The following is a 22,519-nucleotide window of genomic DNA, read 5'->3' as shown; positions in this document are numbered from 1 at the left end:
ACGCTGCGGTTCCCGGTCCCGTACGCAGCGGCCTGTCAGCTGGAAGCGTTCGTACGTGCTTGAGCAGGGCGGCTCTGGCAGCGCCTGCTCCAAGCCGCGTGCGTGGAGCAGGGGCGGGAGCGCTGAGGGGACCGCGCTGCCCCCTGAGGCGTGTTACCGGCGTCTGCGCAGAGTGAGGGTTGGCTCTTCGGTTTGTTAGGCGGGTAGGGGGCTGGAGGTAACAAAAATACGCGTGAAGAAGCAGTAATACGTTTCGTTAACCGCCAGCGGGCGGGGCGTGAACGGGAGAGGTGTTCAGGCGGTGCGGAGCTGGTGATTTGAGAGGTACCTGTATCGTAGCCTTTGAGTTCGTAATGCGTAGCTCTACGCTGGGCGGTTTCGCGACGGTGTAAATTTACCTGTGCCCCGTTCTTCAACGAGATTGTCTCGGGTGGTTGCCTTAGCTTGGAGATAACCACGCTTTGCATAAAAGCATGGTGGGTTTTTTTCCCCCACTAGATTGCACTCTTGTGAAGTAGGTGTGCCCTTTTTGAGTAGTGAGGTAGTAGCATTTTTTCTTTAAGGTTAAAAATTATTCAAGAAGTTCCAGCACGGCCTAAAGTAGAAGTGAATTTCAAATGGAAGTTAGCGTACAGTGAAGTGTAAATACGTTTTACTGTGAATGTTTATATTCCCTTGTAACAAGGTTTTCTAATTTTTGTTGTTACGAAGATTAAGATGATGTAATTTAGTGTATAGACAATATGATAGTATGAAGCCAGTTCAATTTTTCCATCTCCACTGAGCCTTAAAATGACTTGAGAACTCTTCAATGACTCGATATATCCATTTGTAGCACGTACACTTTTCTATTTGGCTGCGTTAACTTCCCCCCCCCCCCCCCCCCCCACTCTATGTCTTTCTAAAATATTACCAAACGATATAAATATTAGTCCTTTCCCTATCCTCAGATCTGCAACTGCTAGGATATGTGATGACCCTATGTACTCCTTTAAGCCCCTTTACAGCAGATTACTTAGAAAACTGTTCTGAAAGTATAGTATTCTTTGTTTTCCGGTAATGGTGGGATTAAAGGTACAGTTTATAAGCATAAAAACACTTAAGTTCATAAGACTCGTATTTAGGGTTGGGTGAGACATTTTCTACTTTAAATCATTGTAAAAAGTTTTAAGCGTTCTACATTAACTTACTGAAAGAAAATATCGACAATGGTCAAAAGTATATACAATAATAATATATTCCTTTCTTGTTTTCTTTTGTCTTTACTTCGACATTGCTGCAGTTTAGAAATAACGTGACAAGTAGATTGAAAACTACTCCAGTGACCCTGAAGACAGTAACACATTTGAGCACAACAAAATCTCAGCTGAAAAGCAATGCCTAACTGCATATTTATTTATTCACAGAGAAACAGATTCAATCTTAAAATTGTTTTCGGTGTGCTTTTATTGATCCAAAACATTCTACTTACCATATTTATTAGGGTACGTGATCATAATGATCCCAGTTTAAAATATTTAAGTTCCATAGCAATTTTAGAGATAAACAGTAGGGGAGGGTGGAGTTGGAGATTAGCTGTCTCCATGCATCTTTTACCATCTAAAGTTTGAAACCTTGTTCTTAAGATAGCAACAATCAGCAGTATTCTTGTAACAGATTTGATTAGAATAACCTCTTCTTACAAGTAAGTTGGCCAACAATGGGGAAAAAATACAGGAAGATACCATTTGTTACGATGATTAAATAATCTCATATATTATATGTTTCTTCTAATTTCTTTTTTTTTCTGTAGTAAGATTCTTATAATGTAGCCCCTGAAAGTCAATGCTATCTGATGTTTAAAAATCTCAGTTTTGCCTTAGTCTTTTTAGATAGTTGTCATATTTCCTAAATGGTTTTTTTGTTACTTATTCGAAGTTACAGATTGTGCTGTAGCTAAAAATGTCTTTGTAGCCTAATGAACGAACAAGAGAACAATTTCTAAAGAAATAAGAATTGTGCATTAGTTTTGTTAAATACTTGTCTCTGAAAGAAAAAAGTTAATTCAGTTGATGTTGAGAGCAAAGGTAAAGACCTTCCCAAGGTGGGCAGATTTAGTGCTTTATTTTACACATACATTTTTAAATAATAATAACAAAGCAGAGAACTTGTAATTTAATTGAATGACATTATTTTCTGTATGTTTAGTAGTTGTTTTTGTTGACTAATGTTGTGTTTACTGAACTAGAAATGTAACAGTTTGAAGATTTTGCAGATCTGGGATCATGTCGTCTTAATCCATGCATGAGAGAGAGCAGGAGATTGGCAGGCCTTACGGCTGAGGTGTGCATGCCTCCCATCAGAACATACAACCCAACTGTGCATTAGGACCCTATTGTTTAAACTAGGACTAGGGGCAAAAGTGATGTGTGCAAGATTACAGGATTTGGCATGGTATATCCTCTTGTTAGTGAAGTTGTAAAAACCTCAAAGATGGGACAGTTAATAAAACTCATTAGGCAAATAGGCAGCTGAACTAAGTATTCATGCTTTTTTATAGGTGTTTTAAATGTAAATAAATAGGAAAAGAGAACTGGACTGCTTGGTTTTAAAGAGACATAAAACATACCAGAAATTGGTGGAAAGAAAACAATCAACTGGTCTTTGTACACAAATTCTTTAAGAGCAACAGCATATTTTGTGTTAGTTGCAGTTTGTAAAATAAAACAAATCCCCAAACCCAAACAAACTACCCCTACCTGAGTCCCCTTAAAGTCATATCATACAAGTAAGTTGGTTTTTGTCAACACCTATTTTAAACTGAACTGAAATTCCATCTCTCGGTAGCAAAATATGATGCTAGACTCGTAGGAGTGGTGACATAGCAAGGAAGATTGGGAGGGCTGTGGTGACAAAAACAGAATTATGGGGAAGATTTTGGTTACCCTTCTACACTTTGAGTTGAGAGCTCATCAGGCTTGGGTAGTGTGCTGAGAGTGGCCCAGCACTCTGTAGACACAATAAAGAAATGATTCATGGGCTGCAGAAGATGAGAGCTAATTTTGACCTTCTGAGCAGTATGTTTCAGAACGTTACTACTGACTAGGCTAGTCTAAGAGTGGCCGTAAAGTACTGAAATTTAGCATTTGTGGAAGAACAGAAAAAAACCTAGTAGTAAATGGTGTGTTTAATTTCAAAAAGGGGAATTATATAGAATGATAAAGCTTTTCACAAAGAAATGGAAGGGCTCAGCCAAATGGGTAAAATGCTTGAAAGTGGCATGGACTCTTAACAAAAATTGTACTAGAATTGTAGGGCAAATGCCTATCACTTATCAGCTGGATTCTAGAGCAATTAAAACGAACCAGTGTACCCAAAATCTGGGTAAAATGATTTATTGAGAGTAAGATAAAACTCTTACACTCACAAATTGGATATAAAAACACAGTAAGGCAGGTCAAAATGATTATGAGGAATGAGTTTTCAAAGAAATAGAAACTACTAAGAATCCTTGTACAAATACATCACAGGGAGGAAGTCTGCTGGAGAACTTACAGCGCAATCAGCTGATCCTTTTACAGGTATAAAAGAATTATCTAAAGAAAACAAAGATATAGGGAAAAAAGCTGAAAGCTGAATCTTTCCTCGTTGACTGGAAAGGAGCTTAAGGAGGTTCCCACAGTACAGCCACTCTTTGTATGTGTTTTGAAGGAGCTTTCTTAGAATTGGATTGTTGGGAGAAGAAATTGCAAAGATAAGATCCCTGAGCAAGGCTGCGTTCACCAAAGTTTTAATGAAACTCATGTATGAAACCACTGACTAACTATGGTGTGCAAACTATTACTTACAATTTGGTTAGTACTGAGAGAACAGGTGGTGGTGTACGTGACACACTTTTTTGAAGAGTTTTAACAGAAACATTGGGAACTGTAGGGCTAGTAAGTGGCTTCTGCATGAAGTCATTTGGTGGAATTTACATGATAAAGGATAGAGCTGTAGGCATGTGGGTAAGATTGATACAATGGGAAAGACTGTGCAACTTCTACAAGGTGCCTTACAAACCTATTAGAGGCCTTTGAAAGGGCCAATAAACAAGAAGTAATTTTGATTTCACTGATGTATTCTACAAGAGTTTACAGAAAGACTTTGAATGGTGTCATTCACCAAATGAGTTTAAAGAAATTGAACTTCCATGTATCAAGGTTTAAAAATTGTCAACAAATAGAAAACAAGATGAGAAAGAATTGCTGGCTTTCCTATGTAAGGGAGTCTCACAGGAGTTTGTTCTAGGGTCTCTGCCATCTAATATCCACATAAGTGATCTGGAAGAAAGGGATGAGCAAGGTGGTAAAGTTTGCTCACTGCACTGATGTGAGCAAGGTGGTAAAGTTTGCTCACTGCACTGATGTATTCAAGATAGTAAAAATGAAATCTTGTTACAAAGAGCTGTAGAAAGACTTCATGATACTGCATGATGGAGTGATAAAATGGCATGTGAGATTCAATGCAGATAAATGTACTTGGGAAAACCAATCTTAATTTTCCACGTTAGAACCAAGGACACTGAATTACATACGGCATGAGAGACAGCTTAAAATTATAACACTTCATTCTAAGCAAATGCTAGCTCAAAGCACAGTAGCAGTCAAAAAAAAAAAAGGCAACTAGACTATTAGGAATTATTAGTTTGATCCAATATTGTCATTCTTGTGTTTTTATGTGATGGGACCAAAATGTGGCAGAGACTGCGGCAGGTGTTTGTATACCTTCTGGTACAACCGCTGTGTATGCATCAGGGGAGGCTGCCACCGTGGCTGCTGCATGGTGCTTTCCCCCTCTCCTGCCCTGGAGCCTGACCTGCCTGTGTGAGGTCTCAAAGCTGGAGGGAGGCTATGGTTTTAAGTTGGTGCCACATAGACTTGCTGGTATTTTAGCTAGGGAGCATGAAGCGGGGATCAGGTGAAAAAAATCGGAATTGGACATGACTTGTGAAATCTGCAGAAAGAGTTGTGCTTAAGTTCTCCTCACTCCTTCATCCTTACACCACAAAATGCTGCAGTTGCAATCCTGTTCTCCTTGGAATGCAGAAGTCTGATCTTCCTAATGCTTTCTTGAGTACTTCTGGGCATTGTAGGGAGAATTTTTGACTCTTTCCTGTCTGCTAGCAAAGATAAATGTGCGGGAACAATGTCTCTCGCTACTGGAAGCTGATCAGGGATGCTGTTTGCCTGAGGCAGTACTTCTTACTACTCTCAAAGAAGAGTGGTGCTTATAACTTGAAATGGAACCCATCCTTAGATGTATAATTAAGTCCTTATGTCAAGAAGAAAAATGTAAATTCAGCTTTTTAAGCTTTAATATGTAGGGTAAACCTTATACAAGAACATAGCATGACTCTGAAGTAGTATCAGTGCCAACAGCTACAAAATACATAAAACAACGCAACTACAGAAAGAATTAGACTGTCTAAAGCATGGGGTTAACTGATAATGAAAAAATCCGTATTATAGTTGCGTATGTCATGTAGTGTACTTACTTTTAGTTTTTTTTTCTTACTGTACAATCATTTAAGACAGGCTGACTGCTATATACATTCCCAAGTGGGAAAAGGTGATAATGCTGTTTGTTGCATTAAATTTTGTACTAGAATGATAAAATCACAGTCACAGAGGATCATAAAGTGTCTTCACTGCTCTTCCTCGTTTATCTTCTTTTTCCTGAATCTTCCTCCAGCTTAAATTATAATGGAAAAAGATCAGATAACTCAGTAAGTAATGATGTTACATATGAGAACCTTTCCTCTGTTTTTAGACATAATAGTTTGAAATTAGTGATGTAAATGTAAAAGACATTTAATCTTTAGCACTTCTATTTGATTATTGGTTGTTCATTGTGGAAGCTGTGGATCACCACTGTGTTTTATGAGAGTGTAGTGGTGAGAACAGTATGCTACAAAAATTGGCAGATGACAGGCTTTGTAGAATGGCATCTTTTCTTCACGTTTCAACTGAGATGCATCATGTTATGTACTTCTGTTAATCTATTCTTGTGCTACACTGTTTTCCATCACACCTGCTATAATACTGCATAAATAATGTATCATGATGTGAGATATCATTGGTCAAAAATAAAGCAAGCTATATCTGAATATTTACATTTAGTAAAGATGTTAATTTTAAAAGTATGCAGAAAATGCATTTTCAATGCTTGACAGTTACAGCAGCAGCACTAATGATGAAGTTGTTTGGAAATCTCCTAAGGTTTTCCTCACAGTTCTTGTCTTACGTCCCGTTTAGAGTAGTAGGAAGTCAAGTACTTCAGTCTTGTTTTCTAATTAATTTTCTTGTCAGATGATTACATTTTTTTCTGACATCTACAACAGTCCATCTCCAACTGTTTTAAGAATAACCACGGAGCTCACTTGTAAAACCATATAAATCCTCCAGAATGAATTAAAAAAAAAGAAGAATGCCGTAGCTTCTTAGTTATTAAGAAAACCACAGTCTATCACTTGTAGTTTGATGTATAGAGGTTTCTGTACATAAAGCTTAATTATAACTAAAATGTTTAGGACACTAAAATGTTTGAACTGAAGGAACTGATACTGTTTAGAACCTGACTCGCAGAGGTCTTCATCAATGGCAGGGTCTTTACCATTATGGAGTAAATATTAGAGAAATTGTACTTTTGGTTTTTACTCTACAATTTTATTCATTATTTTACTTTATTGAAACTCTTTGTTTCAGAATTTTATATGTTCTGAATTTTAGAAACTAATTCTTTGGAGGGTGCAGATGAGAAATAATGATTTTTAGCTTCTTTGTGTGATTACTTTTTTCAAAATTTTTTTACTTGATTTCAATTAGGAAAAGTCATCATTGCCTACAGTGCTGGCCACAGATTTTTTTGTTTGTTTGTTTTTAATAGATGCATCTAGGCATCAGAACTATTTTAATAAAATTGTTATCAGGTGAATAGTTAATTTATGGTAATGTTTTTCTGTGGTGGGTTGTTTTTTTTTGTTTTTTTTTTTTTAAATGTATTTTAGAACATCAAAGGTCGCAAGATTCTGCCAAATAAGAGAAGTGCTTCAAAGAGATCAACGCAATTACTCCAGGACCTGGCAGCTATAACCAAGCTCCTACAATGGAGTTGGCTAGAAATAGCAAAAAACAGAGAGAGTCTAAAGAGCATAGTCAGCTGGTATGCTAATTTTAAATGTCTGTATAATGTTAATTCCCTCTTTAAAAAATGATCAAGCATATTACTGAACACTTGTGATAATGTTTTGTTATGCTAATATTCTGAAAAGCTAAGCCATGCCAAGTACAAAAATGATTGAACATTTGCACATTCAAGCTTGGGTCCACAATAAGCAAAACCCGCTTATTTTTTTTAAAACAGTTTTTAAAGTTACTGAAATGTACTTTGCTCTGTATATGTCATCTGTAACACAACAGATCTAAACAAAAATCTATCCATTAATGCTAATTTATAAAGAAGTTTTTGAACTTTATAGAGAAATGGATTTTGGGAGTTTAATTTGCAGTAGATACAGAAGCTAAATAAGTGGCTGAGATTTTTTCACATTACTAAATGGCAGGTAGGGCCAGAATACTGATACCATCTAGTGGTGATACCATCTAGTGGTTACAAATGCCCTAATGCTGTTAGGCTTTCTTGAATATGATGTAGAAGCCGGAAGGTAACATTGCCATTTTTCAGTTGGCTTAGAGGGAATATTAGTAATCCTACTAGCCATACCCCTCCAAAATTTAATTGGTTTATGCTTGTGCAACAGTGTGACACAGGTAACTAAAACTGATGTCATTTGTCTGCACATGTGATGTTATAAAGTTATCACTGCTGTGGGATTACCTATTGGTTCTGTAATGTTCTGAGATCCAACTGTAAAGTGAAAGTGTGGGGGTATTTTTGTTGTGTGTTTGGGATTTTTTTTTTGTGGTTTGGGGTGGTGTTTTGTTTTTTTTTTTAATAGTACAGGGCTTTTGGTTACTTCAGGGATACCCAGTTTGGATACCCATTTTCAGTTTATTTACTGTGAGTAAAGATATGTGGATAATCTATTTCAAAATGTATAAATATTTTTTTATACATATATATGTAAAAAAACCTTATTTATTTATTTACATACTTTTAGAGAGAGCTGTAGACTCCATAAAAATCTGCCGAAAGGAGGATGATTCCTCTGTTCTTTCTTTTGGTCAGGCTTTTGGATATAGGAAGGTGAGGATGGCACTCTTATAAAACAATTCCCACCTCAGAGACATAATACTGGGTCCAGCTTACATGCAGGTACTATTTGTAAGTAACTTATTAAAATTAATGACTCCCACATCACTGAAGATAAAAATAAAATGATGTGGTGGGGGTTGTTTTTTTTTTTTTAATAAAAACAAACACACACTCCACCCCCCAACAACCACAAAAGATTGTCCTGTTACACTTTCTACTAGAATAACAAAAATAGGACTGGTACCACTAGCTTCCTGACTCTATAGTAGGATGTTTTTGGAGGATATGGATACAAATGTAATGAAGTCTCATGTAGTACCTGCCTCACTACTTCAGGTAAAAGACTAGGAAAAAACCCTGTACCTCTAAAGGGAGTTATTGCTGCCTTTTCTGCTTGGACAGAAAGGTAATGTAAAAAGCATGCGACAATTCCGCAAGCGATACTAGAGAAGCTTAGTGTGTAAAGGCTGTGAAGAAACCTGCTTACGCTTCTTTACAGTCATTACTTTTCTAAAATAAGAAAGCTATAAGAAAATTGATTTGAAGAATTCAAGTATGCCTGTGGTGTTTTTTTTTTAAATCACAGAAAAAACAACTGAGTTGAAAGAATATGATGCTAATATAGTACATAACACGAGTGCTACCTTAAAAATACTTTGTCACTATTTTATTTTTATTTGTGAATATTCCAGATAAATTTCCCAGGTTTTGGCAAAATTTTTTTCTGAACTGTAGGTCACAAAAAGTTTTGAAGGAAAGATTCCGGCCCCCCTTTACTCCCTTCATAAGAAAGGGAGTAATATAAATAATAAAATATAAATAAATATATATATAATACATATGAAACATAAATTCTCTTTTAAAGTCATGTAGTTCTTTGGTGCTTTCTAAACTACAGGGGGATTGTTGCAGAAAACTCTTGAAGTTCTAGTATTTCATTTTAGATTTCAGTATGAGACCTGTTGAATAAAAGACATTCTTGAATTCTTGAATAAATTTTCTCATGATTTTGTTATTTTAGGAAAGTAATGACTTAAGAAGTAATGAGCTTTGATAGTTCTGCTGTGTTCTCAGGATCTTAGTAAGTTGTGTTATTTGTAATTATTCTCAAAAATGGCAGACATTACAGTAAAATCTGGTGACTTTAATATTAAAAATGAGTCCCAAATCTAAAGCATCTATCTGGCAAACAAATCTACCTGCTAGTAGTAGTAGTTGTTATCACTGATAGGTTTTTTGGCTGCAGTATTTCCATTTCCTGTTTATAACGTTTATCTCCTCATCATTCTTGACATTTTTGTCTTTTAATTAAAAGGGTATCATTGTAGGTCAGGGTAGTGATGTATTATTATTACTTTTTTTCCAAAAGGTACTTGGAATTTAATTGTGACTCCTGCTAACAGAATAGTTGACAGATCTAGATCAGTCTGTGGCAAAAAAATGCTAATTTCAAAGTGTGTAGATTACCTCTTTATTTTTACTCTGAAGTCTTTTTGTACTGTCTATATTTTTTAGTTCTAGCTCAACTTCCTGCTTATTCGAAGAATTAATTATGTTTTTAAAAATTCATACCGTTAAATCACTTTCAGAGCTGAAAGGCTGTAAATCTGCTATCAAATCTACATTCAAAAAGATGTTAATTATGTTTTTAAAAATTGTCATACCGTTAAATCACTCACAGAGCTGAAAGGCTGTAAATCTGCTATCAAATCTACATTGCAAAAAGATGTTCTTTTAATTATGACTTTTATAGATTAGCAGTTCTACTTTAAAACCATTCTGAGACATGACATTCAAATTCTGTCACGTGGGTTATAACTCGTGTTCTGTTGTGAGATGTAAATTTTTGGAATATTGTAATAAACTGTGTTTTTTAATGTTTCTGTCACATCTTCTCAAATGAATTGCAGATTAAAGAAGTCTTCCATTTGAAAGGCCTCAATTGCTACTGTTCACTGTTCCTTATTACAGATGATTCTGAAATAGCAACATCAGCTATATATAGCAATTATGACAAAGGGGATGCTTGAGCAATACTAATTGCATAGAGTTGAATTAGAGTTCGTAATTAACCAAAATAAAAAAAGAGAATAATTAATTACTTTTTCGTTACTATTTTCCCCTGTAGTTATTTTTCCAAGAAGTGCATTAGGGGGCAGCAGAATCCTTTAGTCGATGCAGTTTGCAACCATTTCTAAGTATTTCATGCTAGCGCTTCAGCATTCAGCTTTTTTGTTAGGAATCACATTTTCTGTGAATGCTGTTGCACAAATATAAGCCATCATGTTTTCTAAACGCTGAATAAGCAAAATGAATAGTCTACAAATAATCATATGTAGAATCTGTGTAGTTATCTGTAATTATTGTAGTTACACAAATGGAGAACCTAAGACAAGGAGATTAAATGGTATACTGAAAAGGTGTTTGGGAATGTGAGAATTTCCATCTGAAGTAAGTTTCTGATTTCTAGATTTGGACGATTTCAGGTAGTATTTTAGCTACCTGTATGCTTTATCTTTTAGGAAGGAAGAGACAAAAGGTCAAAAGAACTCATAGAATGTACAACTGAAGTTTTTATTCAAGATTTGTATTTCTTCTACGTAATTTATTCAGAAACAAATTTTAATTCTAGATTAAACTGATGGTGTTAAAAGACAGCTTTTCATGAGAATTTAAAATTTTTTTTGTTGTTGTTTTAAGGAATGTTGACCATTTCATCATATTTTGTTAAAAAGCTAACAACTGGAGTATATTGTTCCGTATTCTGGTGTGAGTGTACAAGAATTTCAGAACTCTCTGCATCTGTACAAAACTCTCCACCAAATTCCTTTGTAAATACCAACTATTACTGTTGTTGTAGAAGAAATACTACCAAATACTGGTACAATCGACCTTAAAGAAACTGTGTAAGAAGAGCAGGAAACTTCTGTCAGATCTAGGTTCCTAGAGACTGTAAGATATCTTGATCTTTCACCATGATAGCTTTCATTTAATTTATTTTCAAGACTGGTGGTATTTAAAGAAGGTTTACTTCTGGCTACTAGGATGGCTATTTCTGAGGTAGCTATCCTACATAAAAGGATAAAAAAAAAATCATAAAGCTCTTTAAGGGCTTTTAATTTTAATTTGCCTGCTATATTTACGTCTTGAATTTGTTGGAAAAAATAAGACTTTTGAGGACAAAGAATCACTGAGTTTCTGTTTGTTAAGGGAGATAATGAAAACCTTCATGGGAAAAGATAGGCATCTTTCAGGAGTGTTATTATTAGTTTCTATTTAAGTAACTGACCCATAACCAGAGCAAAGTGTTTGAGTGGCTCAGTACTTTTCTAAGTCCAGCCCTTACTGTAGATTATCTTAGCAGTCATTGCCCTATCTCTAACTACCATTCTTCCTTTTGAATAAGTTATGAAAATGTTGTACTATGGTCCTGCTTAGTTTTGATTTGTCTGTGTTTCTTGTCTAGTTCCTCTTGGGTTCTGTTCATAATTTTTTTTTTTTTGGCATCTCAGATTTCATTGCCCTGTTTTAGTTGGGTTTTGGAGTTGGATACAGCACAGAAATAATGGTCACACTTTGAGATCATGTAGTGATCTATAGATCACTAATGTAGTCAAAACTAAGGGTTAGAGGGGAAAACATTGTGATTCATTCGTATGTTGAACCTCTTGTTCTGTATCTATTTGTTGGTTTTAATAAAATATTTAATTTTTCTTGATATGTTTCTGATTCTGCTGTGGGTAGAGATAATCATGCCTGAGTCTTTTCATCCTCCTGTTTCTCTTAGAATTGGACAATTTTTCATTAGTTCTAAGGACTTGTTTGCAAGGTTATACTTCATAGCAGAAAACCTGCTGCAGATGCACATTTCTCTTAATACTTATTACAGGATCAGTTAATACTTTGTGTGTGGATATATATGAGCAATAACAGCCACCACATGTATCAGGGACACACACCAACAACATAAAACTGAAGAATTATGATCTTCAGGAGAGAAAGGGCTTTCAAATACTCTGAAAACAATTCTGTCTTCTGGGGTTTTTGGCAGTGCTTTCTTGTTAGCAAAAAGTACATGATTATATATTTTTATTTGTTTAATATCAATTTGCTTAAATAAAAACAGTACATAAGCTTTAATAATTTAATGAGTTTTCACAGTAAAAACATAATAGCACAAGCAACAACATGAAAAACAGATACAATATGTAAGTTCTTAAGTGGATAATAAACTATTTTGAGTGTTCTTTCAGCGCTTGCAACAGCTGTTTTGGCCTTGTCTTTTCCCCAGAGAAGTGACAGAGTACGTGTAGTAATTGTTGGGTTGAATCTTTATTTTTATTTTACACAACCACTATTTTTAGGTCAGAGCTCCTCATTGTGCCTCGAAGCCCAATCTACTCGTCTGAGGTTCCTCAAGTTGCTGCTTTTTTCTTACTGTGGGTACGTATTTTGGATAAGCAATGAATTCCCAAAGCATGTTTGCACTGTCAAACCAGTGTAGGCCTCAGTCCAGCAAAGCACTTAACTATGTATTTAACTATTAACATGTAACTGTTGCATTTGACTGCAGTAGGGCTTACATATTTTAAGCTATGGACATACTGAAGTGCTTTAGTGGATTGGTGCCCACATGTAATGCCAAGGAAGAGCAACAAATTTGCATTATATTACTGAGCTAGGCCCTCTGATGCAGATATAGGTCTGTAAAGTCTTCAATTAAAAAAAATAAATTAAAATCCTACTTTGTAATGCAAATATTTTAGCTATTTAAACATATGCAGTCTATAAGTATCACAGAGTTAGTTTAAAAAAATAGTTGTTCTTTTTCACTTGCTTTCATGGTGAGTATTACCATGCTTTAATAGATTGGCAGTTGCTTTAAAAATGTGTAAGGACTGGTGTATCAGGCTGGGACCTAGGGAGCTCTGCAGGTTTAGGGCTGCTTGCCCATAAAATATAGTTTGGAGGGAGAGCTGGAGGAAGTGAATAATTCTGTGGCATAAAGTGAGAAAATAGTGTTTGAACACAGCAGCAGTATCAAGAGATCTGTGCTGAGAGGAACTCCCTTAGTTTAAATGTTATAACCCTCAATGGTATAACTGTGTTAGGGAGTTTGTGATATATTGTGCTGGAAAAGATGAAAAATATGCAAATGAGGTTATTTTTGAAAGGTGTTTTATTTAAAAAAAGTAATTAAAAAACCAAACCGTTGACAATTGTTATGCTAGAGGTTAGCGAGGTGGCTGTAAAGGCTACATAAGCACCGTATGTATGTAATACATCTGCATACATCTTCAGGCAACTGGATCTCAGGTCTTACTCAAGCTGTTTCATCAGTGCACATAAAGTTTCAGGTAGTATTTCAGAATATGAAAAATACGTCCTTTTAAAGCAGCATGTATAATCAGTCTAAATCTGCTTTACAGAGTTGGGTATTCAAGCTAAAGGGTACTGCTGGAGTCTGACACTGATATATTAGCTAATGTTGGTAACGTGCTGGGAACTACCTGTGTGCTGTAACACTGGAAGGCAGTCCATTAGTGCCTGAATTAATGCACTCAGGGACTTTTAATTCTTCACAGAATCTATTTCCATATTTAATTACGGGAAAGTCATAGAAAAAAGTTACAAAGCACCTTCTTCATCCATTCCATTGTCAACGGGAGTGGTGATTAGTAATTCTTCTTCAAGTTATATTGCAGTGTTCACTTAAAATAATGCAGCTCCTTGCTGAGTTTGCTCCAATTAACCCATATTTTATTTGCTAATGACTTACCAAGTTGACAATGACCTTGAAGTTGGTACTGTCAACACTTCTTGGCATAAAGAGCTAGGTGATTTAGAGTTATTAAGAGTGCATCAATTTATTCTTCAGTCTTTGTCAGTATTTTTAAAAAGCTTTTTAATTCCATTACAGATAGGATACTTTACCTGAATAATGTACAGGTTAGTAAGTTAAGTAACAGTCCATTTATATTGTTTTTACTGCGGATTTTAAAGACTGTATGTGTAAGACAACACTTTTTATTGTTTTTGAGTTTGAAGAAGTGTACTAAACTGGGTCATCGTTACAATTGAGTAGCTTTAATCACTACAAATGCAATTTATTACTGTCACATTTCTGTTGGCCGTAAGTCACTTATATAAATACATTTATAAATATTTAGATATTGAATGTCACTGTTTCAGAGGTTATACTTTATCATGGTCTAATTTATTTCACTGTATGTTAAAAAAGGATGCTAGTATAATTGAACAGAAAAAGATGTTAATTCTTTATGACTGCTTCTTGGCAATTTAAAATGAAGAGGAATAATACAATTACATGTATATAGTTTAGAACCTCATAGTTACAGTTTAGTAGTAACATGAAACAGCCATACCTTTGGATGTAACTTACAGTGAGCTAGTTTGAGTATTTTGGGCAATCACGATATTTAGCACAAACGAGTGCAGTAATGAACTCTGTTTTGTCACTAAAAATATTCCTGAACTTCTCAATTAATTGTTTTTATCAGCTTCCAAAAGGCAAAATGAAGTTGCATGTTGTCTTAATCCAGATGCATACATAATCATACTGCCAATTCATGCACATTATTTGCTGGGAACTCTCATTAGTTCCTGTTTCCTCACATTTTTATATTAGATCATACCTGTCTTCAAGGGGGGAAAAAAAAAAGAAAGAACCTTAGTGAGTTTAGAAGGAAGTAGATACCACTACTTTTAAAAAATATTCTATGTTAAGTTTCATGTTCTAAATTGATGCATTTAAATTGTATTATATTTTACTTGTTAAGAATATCATTCCATATGCTGAAAATACTGCTTACTGCATGCCATTTTAAAAATTGATCAAGCTACCATCTTTCCTTAAGCAGATCTTTTAGGAATAATACTCCTTTTGTTTTGCCTTCAAGATCTGAGTTACTATGCCATAAAAATTGACTTTAATGGAGTAATCATTATGTGCATATACCATAACTGAGAAAACGTATGATCTAATTACTGTAACCCATTTCTTTCTTAACCCTAAATCTCTGGTCTCAGTTTCTGCATCATGTCTAATAAAATATCATGCAGGCATTGGTCTGTTCAATCTAGAGATTGTGAGGTGCCTAGGATCTTTTGAATATTGAAACGTTGAATAATAGAGTGTGTGTGTGTGTGTGTGTATATATATGTAGCTTTCTAAGGAGCAGCAAGCACAGATTTCAGTTCAAGATACTCAATCATGTACGTAAGTTTAAGTATACAAATTAGTATTATCTCTTTGTGTTAAAAATGCCTTTTAAAATCGCTTTCCATTTTACAGTAAATAGAGTAAATTGTGCTGAGCATTCTCTGTAGATGTTAGAATATGGCTAGAAATGCCAGTGATCTGATTGGATGATGTATTTCTGTAGCAAAGTTTTTTCATATTATTTTTTTTGGAAACGTGCTCATTTGATTTAGCAAAGGATTGGAGTAAATCATTTTTCTTAAGAGTACATAGTGTGACCAGTGTTTTAAAAGCAGAGATCACTTCTAATGTTTTGTTCAGGCTTTCAGTTTTTCATCAGAAAATCCTCACTTTTCAGTGCGGTCAGCTGTTGTATTTGAAGTTGTTCATAATTTTGAATTTTTCAGTCATGTAAGGCTTGCTACTCTGTAAGTAGGGTACATCTACAAAAAAGCAGCATGTGCATAAAATGAGAGAATGATTATGTTTGACCTTTGTTTTGGTTTTTGTATTTTAATTTGGATTTGCAAAACATAGAAGATTTTTATACCTCATAGAAATACATACTTTTCATTATCACAGAAACTAATAGTATGGTATTAAAAAATGTTTAATATATGTTTCTAAATGTACTACTCTTAACAAGTAAATAAACTTTACACAGAACAAGTGTTGCCCCCAGAAAAGAGAAGCAAAAATGTACAGATTAAATAATCTCAGAGTAAAATGACAATCTGCACATTTTATTCTCCTTAACAGGCCTTTATATTTTTGCAGTTTATTATTAGTAATTTAATCTCATTCCTCTAGATACACAAGCTGACTTCCCTTTTTTAAAGCTGATGTCCCTCTGGGTGGGATTCAGTTTGGGGTTCGTGTCACATTTTAACTGCCAGAGAAATAAAGTCTAACTGATGTGAGGCTGCTATCTGCTCAACGTTTTCCCAGATCATAGAGGATATGTTGGAGATCAGGGCCATCCAACTCCTGAAGACCCCCACCACTGTGGTTAGAATGTACAAGACTTTTCCTGCCGTGCGAAGGTTCTGTTCCATTAATAATAATATCATGCTATTCCTTTATTAGTATCATAATAAAATGTAGGTAATTCCACAAAATTAACCATATAAAAAAATTCAATATGCTTATCCTTACTATAGACTTCAAAATAAATTAGATTTCTACAGGATCTAAACTGTCACAACTTAAACTAATTTTAAGAAGTCCATTCTGTACATATCTGGAGAATAATAATTTTTTTCTATCATGCATGAAAACAGTAGTAAATAGTGCCTTACAGAGCCACTTGATGGTGCTGTCACCCTTTTACTCTGAAAACTCAGTTTAGCTCTCATGCTTCCTTTATAATAATGATAATCTTAAACTGCTTTAAAGAGTGAAGGAGGAGGAATTGTACAAGCAAGGAAAAGATTTTTATTTTCCTTTCCTTTTCTTTTTTTTCTTTCTTGCCAGGAAAAGGTAATATGTTAAAGAAATCTGTAAGCCTGTGAATTTTTATCATGAGAACTTATACACTGGATATAGAGATGATACATGTGTTTAAAAAAAAAAAAAAGAAAATCTAATCTGAGGAAGACACTAACTGATATTTTCAGGATTCTGAAGTTATTTGTACATAATGAAGGAAAAATATCACTGAGTTGTTTTTCTGAGATGGAACTGACTTCAGTGGTAAAACTATTGAATTATAAAAACATGCATGCTTATCCTAGATGCGCATTCTGTTAATGGTAGCAAAGTATTTTTTTTTTTCAAAATACTGGGAAGACGGTGCTCTTTGAACAGAAGCTGAGTATGGATGGCCAGTCTTATTCCCGGTTTGTGTCTCTGAGAATGTTCTCTCTGGTCAATATATCAGATTTGTTAGAAATCATGTAAAAATTGCTGTGAATTATGTTGGTGGGTTTAGAATTAGTGAGTGAAATTTTAGATGTATAGTGTATTTGCTGAACTGGTTGTTTTCTGATCTCTGAAGACACATTCAGTCTACAGGACATGTTAATTCAGTTTTTGTGTAGCGTGTATTTGTGTGGTGTTTTAATTCTTTAGGCAAGTAATAATTCAAGTGGGAGAGTAATTTTGGGTAGGTGAGATAATATTATGTCTGTGAGGTATTTTTCATTGATATTTCTTTGTACCATCCTAGTAAAAGCAGCTTTTGCTGGGGAACATGGGTATCCTGGTTAGTTCTTCATTAGGAGTCTCTGATTTTCACTTTTTTATCATAAAAATATTTTTGAGTTGAGGGTTTGCACTGAACTTTCTGGATTAAAGTACTCTACCTATTGATTTTCATATTAACCCCTATAAGCTCTGCTGTGAATTCCAATAGTTTACTTTTGTGTTGTTTGCATGATTTTAACTTATGCAGGGTGACCTTTAATAGTCTAGACTGAATTTCATACATATATATATATATGCATAGAGTCAAACATGAAGCTGAAAAGTTAGTACCAAAGTGAAAGTAAATATTTGTAGAGACCTTTGTGAGTTGAAGTAGATGTGTTCTATCCAGTTTAGTACATTTCCTTCAGCCGTTTACAACTCATGACTACTATATAAATGTGTTCATGTTGGATACCAGCAATTTAGGCCCCAACTTGGGGAGGGGGGAGGTATGACACAAGCACATAGTAGAACAAAATGACACTATATGAACATAAAACTTGAAAATTTTTTTATATACCTCACATTAAATGGAACTGTTGCTTCTGGTCTAACCTCCATAAAATCTGTTGAATGGAATGTAACTGCATGTGCGTTTGACACCTTGAAAGATGAGTATGTAGATGTGTGCAGAACGTGTAATTGGATAGATGAGTGGTCCATTGGGCCGGGTTGTAGTGCTGAGGTCTGTAACTGCTTGGTGTGGACAATGATAACCTGAATTGTGTTACACTTGCCATTTTTATGCATTCTGGTCTATATAGTTTAAAACGAAATTGTTAATCAGTACTTTCTTTTCTATGGCAGTCATCGCGGCATCTCTGGTAGAGAGATCTGTGCTCTGCTTGATGTGTTGTGTATGACTTAAGAAGCAGCTCTGTATAGGAATTAAAATGAAAAATGTAACTTGGATACGTGAGAAAACATTAAAAAAAAAAATTGTTTCTACAGTGAAATATGCTGTCTGGAATCACAAGCTGCCTAGCTGCTGGACTGCACTGGAGTTATAAATCCTCAAAACTCTCTTAGCTGATAACTGAAGTTACTGTTCTCTGTAGTTTCAACATCACCCGACACACACTAGTGAAACAAACTGATGTTATTAGGGAATTGTTAGTTTCACAACTGCTATTTGTAGAGAACAGTGAGACTGAGGGGGTTGAGGGTGGAGATCGTGTGAGTGAGGAAATGAGGTGAAAACCTGCTTGGAGGCTTTTGCAATGTAATAAAATTAAACCACTGCATAGTTTATATTGTAATTATGGAATGTCTAGCAAAAAAACCCCAACCCTATGCATAACATTGGCTACAAGCATGTAATTTTTGGCTGGTAGCTATGTTTTGTAGATAGGGCAAAAACCTGGCCGAGAAGTTGGAAGATTCTTTGACTTAATTTTTTTTTTCTTTCCCTTTACATTAGGATGCTACTTATTCTGCCCTGAAATATAAAGGAATACATTCTAGTAATTTAACTGGAAAACGCTGTGACTTTAAACCTCAAGAAGGCCAGGACCTGGGCAATATGATGTAACTCAGTAAATAACAATATGCCAGGATATTTTATTTTTTTATCTGTTTATTCCAAAATTGTTATGTTTATTCTTTATAATAAGTTTGTTATTTTTTCTGTTTTATCTGCATTGTGCTAATGTATTTTGATTGCCTTCTGTTTTTAGCCTTTCTGTTCGCAGCAGTCAGGCTCATTTGCTGTTCCTGAGCTCTTATACTTCATGAAGACTTTCCTTTCACATATGCAGACATTTATGCTTGTTTCACTGGAAACATAATCCTTACAGTTATTAATTTTCCTGTGGTTTCAGCACAGTGAACACATTTTTAAAGGTTTATTTTACTGAAAGCCAATTTACTTTATACTTGACGGCTTGTAAAAAAATAGGATCTACTTTCAGTAACACGGTTGAGCTTTTGACTGATCCAGGCTGGTCTTCTGCCACACTTGATAGCCTTTTTGCACATTAGAATGTGCTTTGAGGAAAGTGTTCTTGAATATCAGTCAGCTCGGCTCTCCTGAGCCCCTTGGCCATTCGGAGTCATGCCCCATGGGATACAGTCAAGCAGATCCCTGAGCAAGTCAAAGCTAGGAGAGGTGCTCTGCCGGGCTTGTTACTGATGAAAAATGATGAATTCTTTGGGGATGTGAAGGTCAAAGTGATGGTGGAATTTAAGATTCTGAGAGAAGTGTGCAAGGTAAATAGTAAAATTAAACTTTATTTAACTAATCCTTAATTTAGCCCCTTCTCTTGACTTTCAAATGGTTCATGGTCAAAAAGGACGTAGGGAAGTATTTTTCCTAGTTGATCGTATAGCCTTGTGTTAAGAGGAAGGCATCTCATTTGTGTCTGTAACTTCCTGCAGAGGTGCTTGTTAAGATACTGTAGACTGTATATTTCTACTACTGTACAAGTGCTCATTAAGATACTAGAAAATGTGGGTATGACCATTACTTCCTCCTCTGTGTGTCTTACGAGTATAAATGACTGACTCTAATTTCTTCTAAAAACAACAAGAACAAAAAAGACTTCAGGTTTCAGATTGGACATCCTATTCTCAAAGTGAAATAGCAAGTTAGTATGAAAAGTTTGGGAAAGACAAGATTCTAAAAATCTCTTTCAGTGACTGTTGGCTGGCTTAAGAAGCAATATAATCAATATGCTGCCTGATGTCAGCTGTAGTTGTAGGCAAGTAACAATCTGTGTTTGTTATAAAAGGCACTTAAACATGTAGCTCTGGCCTGTAAATTCATGAATTTTCATGTAGCCCTGGCCTGTGACTGCAGAGCATTGCCAGTTTGCATCTTTGTGATTCTGATCTTAAATGCCTAAATTGCCTATTCCTGGTATAGGCTCTTAAGCCTTGTAGGTGCTTTTGTTTTATGTAATGTTAGTTAAGTGTTGATGTTTGTGCCTGAACAGATAGGTTTCTTCTTGTATTTCAGAGGCCTGGGTCTATGGAACTCTTGAAAAGTTAAAAATAAAGATTACTTATGTCCGTATGCATAAGTAATTAACTGATTAGGGCCTAAGTTTTCAGACTATAGCTGTAAATTCATTAGAAGTTGGAGAGAGAAATTTTAAAAATAAACTTCAGCATGCGTTATCTGTAGGCTGGTTGGTCTTAATTTGCTGTGCAAGCATCTGTCATGGTTTACATCCTTTCCAGTGTCTTGGCCAGACTTACTGGAATGTCATTTGAAGTGGTCATAAAAACTATTTGTGTATTTAAAGTGATTTCCTTTGAAGTCTTTTTCCTAAAATTAATCATAAAATCATCATAGCAACTCTAGATAGTTGCTGCTACCAAGAGACTTTTCAAAATTTGTGATATAAATAGGTGTATTTTGGCTCATTTCAGTGTTAAGGCTCATAATTAGCGTTAGAGCATCATAACTCACTTGAAGCTTTGTTTTACATGTGTTAGGGTAACATATTTCAAAAATTGTATGTTTTCTGTATGCTTTTTATTTTTTTCCACTGAGTGGTTGTTTAGTCATCCTGTGATAATAACTACATGATTTTGCCATTATTGAAACATGATTTGTGTTGCTTCTTTGAGTTTACAGCATAATTGTACAATATTGTGGGACCCCTCCCATTAGTGAGTAATCTAGGCTTTCATTAGTTATTGCAAACAGCAGCTGTTTGTAATAGGAGAATAAGCTTTCACTAAATGTATTTAGATAAGCGTTCAAAAATGAACACTCATAAATCTTTCCTTTAACTTTCTAAAGAGAAACTGCACTGCATTATGAAAATGTCAACAACAAAAAAGGAGGCAAGAAAAAATATGACCTCTTCATCCCACAGTACCATGAAGTAATAGAATTACAGGAAGAAAAGGAGGTAATGGCACTTCAGCTTTTTACTACTATTTGAAAACTAATTTATACCTGCATTTCAAGTGTAAGGCGCTTACATGCAGGATGAAAAAACCACTGCAATTTATATTGAAAACGAAAAAAAATAAATTAAGAATGAAAATTCATGAGCTTTTTTTTCTCTCCTACTTCACAGTAAATCCTGTGAAATAACTTAAGAGCATAAGCTTTTTATACTTTGTAGAAATTGTGAAGCTGAGTATTTTCACACACTTTTGAAGTAGTATGTCAAAATTGAAATCAAATGACTCATAATCATAACTCCTCTCAGAATTCATCAAGATTCAATAAATATACATCCAAATATATTCAGAATAAATTACCTGTACTATTGTTTTGGTTTAAAGTATGTTTTAAACTGAATAAGTGGAATATTTCAGATATTTTATATAACATGGCAGAATTTTGGAGCCTTTAGGTATGCATGCAGAGAGAAGGCTTAAGCTACAGGCAACTGCTTTAACTTCTACATATTTTTTCTCTAATGTAAAAATGCTTTCTTTCTACATTTGCTTTATATGTTTATATTTTTAGAGATTGTGGTTAAAAAAAAATTTAAAAAAAAAATCACTGCTTCACTAGATCTAACTGCATTTTCCTCTTTTGACTGAGTTTCCATGTCTCCAGCAAAATGTTTGAGGTTTGAACCCTCTTGTCATTGTACGTTCTTAGTTTTTCTACTTCCACTCAGTGTCACTATAAAGAATTGTAAGGTAAATGGGATAGATACTACCAGTTCGAGGTGATAAGTGATAGAACACCAAGCATCATTTTACAAAGTTGGAAGCACTAGAAGTAATTAATTGGATTTTCATTAAACAAGTAACTGCCACTGCTGGATCAAAGGACAGAAACATTTATAATTTTGAGAGAAAGCTGCAAATAATTAATTTTTGTGCCTGTGAAAAGTTTTGTTAAAATTCAAGGAACTTAAGTATAGCTATGGGACTTCTGAATTTTGAAAGTCTTTGTATGTAGAT

At 34.8% G+C, this 22,519-nt stretch overlaps 1 long non-coding RNA gene across 1 annotated transcript in view; it reads left to right on the top strand.

Annotated features, from left to right (window-relative positions):
* The first annotated feature begins 189 nt into the window (after positions 1–189).
* The window catches only part of LOC109279305, a 61,043-nt gene continuing 38,713 nt past the window's right edge, over positions 190–22,519 (top strand). The window contains exon 1 of the long non-coding RNA XR_002086116.1: positions 190–324. This is a non-coding gene — a long non-coding RNA (uncharacterized LOC109279305). The remainder of the gene's footprint in view (positions 325–22,519) is intronic.

Source organism: Aptenodytes forsteri, unplaced genomic scaffold (assembly GCF_000699145.1).
Source record: "Aptenodytes forsteri isolate BGI_AS27 unplaced genomic scaffold, ASM69914v1 Scaffold93, whole genome shotgun sequence".
Lineage (NCBI taxonomy): Eukaryota > Metazoa > Chordata > Aves > Sphenisciformes > Spheniscidae > Aptenodytes > Aptenodytes forsteri.
Note: the sequence above shows the minus strand (reverse complement) of the source record. Positions and strands in the feature narration are given on the sequence as shown.